We start from the raw sequence: 7,279 nt of genomic DNA, 5'->3' as shown, positions 1-7,279 counted from the left end.
ATTTCAAACAGAGAAAACTCTATACTGAAAACTGTAGGTACGATGGAAAATCCAGTATAGAACAGATGAGAAATAATTTATGAATTACTTCATTCATAAGAAATTCAAAATCTCGTGAAGAACAATCTGTGGCATAGAAATCTACAATTATATAGTAAAGTGTATCACTATGTAAAATAAAATAAACACCGACTTTCGAACGGTGTTCCTCATCAGTGTTAAAATCAAAATGGACGGACGCAAATGCAGCTGCACGAACCGAGGTCGGTCAGTCATTCCTGTCTATATACACGTATATAAATAGGGAATGAACACAATTTTAAAGATAATTTTTTTCAGGCATCAATTCAGTTAAAATGCCTTGCAATCTGTCATCGGGAATGCCTTCCTCATGAATTACGTGACATTTATCAAGAAAAAGAAATTTCTTTTTTATACTCACTGTTATCAGAGACCAATACCGGCGCTAGGTATTTTGGGGCCCAATAATAGAATGATAGATCATATAGGACATTTTTATTTTCTTATATAAAAATGAGTTTCCAAATGAAAATTTTCTGTTAATATAGTATGCACAATAATGTGAAGAATATTATTTCCCCATTCTTCATTTCATGTCGTCGGTAGCTGTGTATTCCTCTTAGAAAACAGGAAAGGCCTCAAACGATAAATCTGGCGGGACCCAATTTGATCAAATAAGCTTAGCTGTGACCCCTTGTTATAAGTAGTGATATCTGGTCTTGGGTGACTTATTCACGTAAGGAATCGACGTATTCGATTTACAGAATATCTCCAAGGAAATCTGTAATTCACGAAAGAATTGATGAATCGTATGAATCACGGTTTCTTGGTGGTTATCCTTTCCTTTATAGATAAGTAATATACCTATAATGGTAGGTGCCGTTACAGACAAAAGGTCCCCATCGCTACAGTCTCAACTGTAGTTCATTTGGTAGACCAATGATATATATATATATATATATATATATATATATATATTAATATTATATATATATATATATATATAATATATATATATATATATATATATATATAAGCATGTGTGCGTGTGAACGTTATTGTCTTATTCAAACCGATCTTTACATCTTGATGAAAGAACTCGCAGATAGAGGATCAGAATTACAGAATGAACGTCTCAATTATTTGAAAAATACTTAAATTTTTTTCCTTTGCAGATGATGGCCTGCCCCTAGCATGCACATAGGAAGATGTAATAGCGACAACAATAACTTCGGAATAATATTAGAAGGTAGTACAACTGCGGATTAAACATACATAGAAGAAAAAGCAACCTAATAATTATCACCATGAATAAGCACCCACAAGAAATAGTTTTAGAAAAGTTACGAAATACAAATAGTTTCGTACTCACAAAGACAACAAAGAAAGAGAGAGAGAGAGAGAGAGAGAGAGAGAGAGAGAGAGAGAGAATAGAGAGAGAGAGAGAGAGAGAGAGAGAGAGAGAGAGAGAGAGAGAGAGAAATGGACAAAAGCTATAAACTTAACATTACCACCCATTTTCAGTTCTAGCAAAGTCCTGTAAGACGCTAACGATAGTGAAGATTATACTGGGAGAGTTTTGCTTTACCATCACTAAATTCTTGTCGTCTGCCAAAGCAAATCTCAATCTTACTGAAATTGCAATAGAAAATTCTCCAAGGGTACGATATGGTGTATGGAGACATAATCAAAGAGCCCTTAAATGTGACCATGAAATGTATTTGTATTAGAGGGTAAAATGGCATCCCTTATGAAAGGAAGGAATAAATCTACGCAGAATTTTTTAATTAATGAAGTATACGCCAAAGATGCGTAACGGGAAACGGATAGGTGAGCACATTAAATTTTATAAGAGGACATAAAACGAAAATTTAAAGTCTAGTGACTGAACTGAACCGATTTTCCACAACGCGGGTGCAACAGCTATGCCAGAAAGAGAGAATGTCACAGTTTATAGAACTATGCGGAGAGAGAAAAATGAAGCAACATGAGAATTTATTAAAAGCATATAAAATTATAAAAAAATACTTTTGAACACGAGCATATGATGAAGTGGAGGGAGACTGGGAACCGTTACAGTGAATACTCCATTTTACTACTACTACTAATGGTTTTGTTTCCATCGGTCCCCATCCATACGCTAGTAATTTGGTTAACTTGTTGGTCTTTAGTTAATATTTAACGATGAATTCTTTAGCTAGAGGATTACGTTTATTAGCAAGGAGCAGACTAGAAAGAGGAATTCGTCGAGACTTTAGCACTTCGTCCATCGTTTGCGGCATTGAAAAACTTCCTAGAGGCCATCATTCGATTCCAGATTCTCGAGAAAAGGTGAGCCCATTCTTAGTGGTAGCACTGGTTTTTCTGATAATTTTTAAGATGATTGACGAATTGACTACTCATTTCCACGGAAGGTACTTGGTCAGTTCACTACAACCCTACTTGGGATTTATTTTGTCGATTGTTGTCAAACTGGTGTTTTTAGGATTGGGGAATGCTTGAAAACCAGGTGCATGGGCTACTAGGCTATACAGTAAACGGAAACTAATTTCAGACGTAGGCAGCCTGCTCCGGGATCTGCCCATTACGGTTAATCTAAGTAATAGGGACACTGTTGGTACTATTTGGCGAAAAATTGCAGTTTCCTAGGAGGAAACACCTCCTTGGATCCACCGTACTCACGTGGATCAGCCTTATTCACTTGATATTTAATTGGTGAAACAAGAATACAATTATATCTTTAACAATACCATTCAAAAGATTGAAGTTTCGTCAGCGTAATGTGATATATGAAAGCACCATACGAACTAAAATAAGCATGTGAGGTCTTCGTAAAATATGCTTTCAATGCAGTTTTGAATCCAATATGGCGTTGACCGACTGAGGTGCCGTTCATAACCGGCATGGATCTCACATCCTTTCCAGCCTTCCCAGCGCTCATTTGAACAATATTAGCGTATATATGTAACGTTTATTGATCTTACTCATGATTGCAGTTGTAATCAGCACAGTAAAACAATATTTTGTTGCCTATATTAATGAAAGCATGAAACTTCTTATTCCCTGGGTCATGGTTTGAACTGAATTCATTTTTACCTTGTAATCGGTGGTTTTATCCTTGCTGCCATCACAACTGAAACTCCACATTGCTTATTTGATTGTAATTATACACATTTTGGTCTTAATTCACTCCAAATTGCACCTGAACTACGTTGCGGTTCCTGGTTCCTAAGCGCTCACTCCACAAACACAGTTGCAGGCAGCACATGAGTACATGGTTTATGAGGTGCAAAGCTTTATTCCCTTAATTGTTTACTTTACTGATTATTTAGTTTAACTTTACTTTTTTACTTCAAAATGTTTATTTTAATTCATGTCTATTATCCCATTTTTGCAACCAAATTAACCCTGAAAAATTACAGATATTTCTAAAGTAGAAACGAGCAGACGACGGCAAAATTTCATCGTTGCCAATTTAGTGGAGCTTCACACATACGCCGATGCATTTACAAACTGTTTCCATGAATTCTAGTTGCCATAGTAATGCAATAATGAGAAAATTGCACTAATGTGTATATATACTACAGATAGATACGCTAATTTCACTTATTTCCCCGGTTTTGTGTAAGTCTTATACCCAATTGGGAGGGTAAACACATACCAATTGGCAACACTGATAAACAATAGAAGAGGTCGAACAACACTGTAGGTACTGTTCATAGCAAAGCTGTTGATATTTGAGTCAGGAATCTAGTTACTTTTTCAACAACGAATATTTTCAAATTAATAATCATGAATATGTAAAAGATTTATTCAATTCATGACCTTATACTGCTGTTTAACTATTTATTTAAATAATTATCTAGTGCACGCTTCTTCTTCTTTCTACTGAAAAATCGTCAGTTTCCTTGTTGATGATTTTTGTGAAGAAAGTGCTCCAGCGTCTATGGGTACAAGTGGTGTGCGGTAAATATTTAGCACATGGAATGGAAAGTTTATTGACACAAGTGACTCCGCAAACATCAAGATGGTGTCAATCTTCTAAATGTTTGGTGTTTTAAGTAAAAATTTTGAAAGCGTCATTGAGGTATGTTTGCACTGCACATGGCTAGACTTTCATTAACCTCCGTTTAATCTTAAAATATGACGTTAATTTCTAACTTTGGAGAAAATACTTACTTCAAAAGGATAGTAGAGGTCTTGAGCTGTTGCTCTCACCACCGATGACTTGTGACTGGTACCCATCTCCGGTGTCAGGACGTGTTAAAGTACTTTTTCGGAGTGTGGATCCACTCGCGGTCAAAACTGGATCAGCTAGTTCAGTTGGTTGTTTCCCCTATAGTATTTTGGTTGCTTATTAACAATTTAACATTAGTTTTGGGGGGTCGGCTGTAATTAACTTAGAATTTACCTTTGAACACTATCCTACGGTAAGGGGGACCCAATGTGGTAGTGGTGATGGATTTCTCCTCATAGGCATCCCACAACTGTCCCAACACTTGTTATTCCCTCCCTCCCCCCCTACCCTCTTCCCTTCCTTCTAATTAATTTTATCTAATTAATATTATCATAAAAGTTGTTTTGGAGGACAAAAACAGTTTAACAGTTTATTACGTTTGTTTCAGTGTAGCATAATTACATAAGTTGTTTTGGAGAACAAAAACAGTTTAACAGTTTACAGGTACTCCTCGCTGAGCAACGTACTCGTTTTACAACAACTCGTAGATACGACGGCTTTATAACCCATTCGATAGGTATTCTTCTACTTACGATAGGGTTAGGTTCCAAAAAACCCATTGTTTGTTAGAAAAATCATATCTCGAATATAGGGTAGCCAAGCCTACATTATTCAGTATACTTTATACATATAACAGTATATTAATTATAAATTTGCTAATCCTCTAGGTTCGATTCAGATTGGCTTACGATAATTCAATACATGGAGAATTGATAACACCAACAAGAGTTAGCCTAGCGTATACTATGGTATATCGTATACATACGAATACAGTAGCCCAGCCTACAGCATACTATACTACATATACGGTATAGTAATTATTAATGTAAGCTAATTCTGGAGGTTCGATGCATTCTGACTATGATAATTCAGTACGAAAAGAAATTGGCCACGAAAAGAGAATTGGATTTGGTCCGACATCTGCATAATTGAACGATGTCAGGCTGCTGATAATTATAGAATACAAACATAACGAATATACATTTTTTCCATGAATCTTTTAAAAAGTTATACATTATTTCACTCTATCCAATAATATTGTACGTACGTATTCTCATATTATTGTATTATAAAATACTAACGAAGCGGTCAGTGGTTTGGTTTGGAAATCAGCTGATGGAATACGAGTTTATTTTGCCGTATTTAACTCCATTCTGAGTGAATTTTCTTGCTTCTAGTAGCATAAACGAATACATATCTAGATACATTACTTATATGAGACAAGGTCATTTATTGTCATATAATGTGTTTTTAAGTCAAAATATGACATGAATACATCTTATTGTGAACTAGATAATTTTTTTCTTTAACAGATTGCATTGGGGGCATGTTTATTGTGAAAAAAAAAATTACAATGTGATTCTGTTTGTTAATTTCATTAGATTTCATCGTAATTGAAGCTTTGCGTTATTTATCTTTTATCGGTGTGAAATGAAAACAACAGTAAAATGTGTTTGTTCATGTCCAGTAGTTTTGTTTAAAATAATTTTCTCTTAATTTTATCTACAGTTGTGTTTGATGGCATAAGTTTACGGGAGTTTTATCCTTGTTGCCGATGCACAATAATAGTCACTAGCAGCTTGAACAGTTTTCTCAGCTTCAGCTACCACTTACAGTTTAATTTGACAGTATATTTCCTTGCTGATCTTTTATCTATAGCGAATAAATTTAATGTATGACACTTACCTGGCAGGTATATATATAGCTATATTCTCTGTTCCACCTGGCAGAAATTTTCAAAACTCGCGGCAATCGCTAGTAACCTATTAGTAGTTCAGGCAACCACCACCCGTTACCGTGGCGCTAGCGCTAGGAAACCGTTCCCAATTGGGCCAGATTTTCTCTGCCAGCCGAACCGGAACAACTTGTTGGTGGTTCCCTGCTAGAATTTTCATTCTCGTTGCTGACTGATCTTGGATTTTGGTATTGTACTCGGAAACGTTAGCTTGGCATTCGCTTTGGATTGTTCTTTAAGATGTCTGACTCGGGAAGTATGTTTAGAGTGTGTGTAAAAGAGGGGTGTAAGGTAAGACTGCCGAAAGCTTCGGTCGACCCTCATACCGTTTGTAAGAAATGTAGGGAATGTGTGTACTTGGGAGAATAGATGCATTGAATGTGAGAATTTATCAGAGAAGGAATGGAAGGTCTTTATGAATACGTTGAGAGACTGGAGAAAGATCGTGTAAGGAGATCTGTTTCTCGTAGTGAGAAATCAAATTCTTCGAGTAAAAGGAGTGATTGTATTTCCTCTCCAGCTCCTTCTAATGTAGAATTGGTAGTTCCTTCTCCCCAGGTATCTCCTGCGCCCGCTGCTGTATCGGAGGACACGAACGATACAAATATTGTGAAAGTGTTCGCTGCCCTTGCGTCCATGGGCGACCAGATACAGCGACTTACAGACAAAGTTAGTGCTTTCGATGTCAGTGAAAGTGTAGTGGAGGGGGTGTCTGATCGTCTCTCTCGTGCTCCTAGACCTAGACCTCTGTCAAGCTCCCAGACCCAAGGGAGAAGGCATGTCGACAGTCGAAGGGAGGCGAGAGAGGTTTTGACACGGTCAGGCGTCCCTTCGACAGTCCTGTTGCAATTCCCAGGCTGTGCAGTTCGCCGCAGAAAAGGCGTAACTGGGAAGTGTGCGTCCTCGGAAGGTTCGACTTCCGAGCGAGAACGTCGGTATGCAGTGGTGTCTCGCCCACTCAAGAGGACGTTCAGGACATCAACTGCTCTCGAGAGACAGGTGCAAGATAGTGAGGCTGGGAGTAGTCCTGAGGTGTTGTCATCCTCGGAAGACGGGGGAAGCCCCCCCCCAGTACCGATCAAGAGGAAAAGGATTTTTCGTACTAGAGAGGACGCAAATCGCACTGGCGATATACGTCCGTCTCGGCATGGTATTGCCTTGGGAGAATCGCCTCTTCTTATGGATCCTCCATCGTATTTCTCCGTCGGGTAGAGTACAAGATCGCTCTCCTTTAGGTCGCAGTCCAGCTCGTAATCCTCATCCTTCGTCGTCTACCATTCAGGAGG

Source organism: Macrobrachium nipponense, chromosome 23, assembly GCF_015104395.2.
Source record: "Macrobrachium nipponense isolate FS-2020 chromosome 23, ASM1510439v2, whole genome shotgun sequence".
Lineage (NCBI taxonomy): Eukaryota > Metazoa > Arthropoda > Malacostraca > Decapoda > Palaemonidae > Macrobrachium > Macrobrachium nipponense.
The sequence above is the reverse complement of the archived record's forward strand: the minus strand, read 5'-3'. Positions refer to the sequence as shown.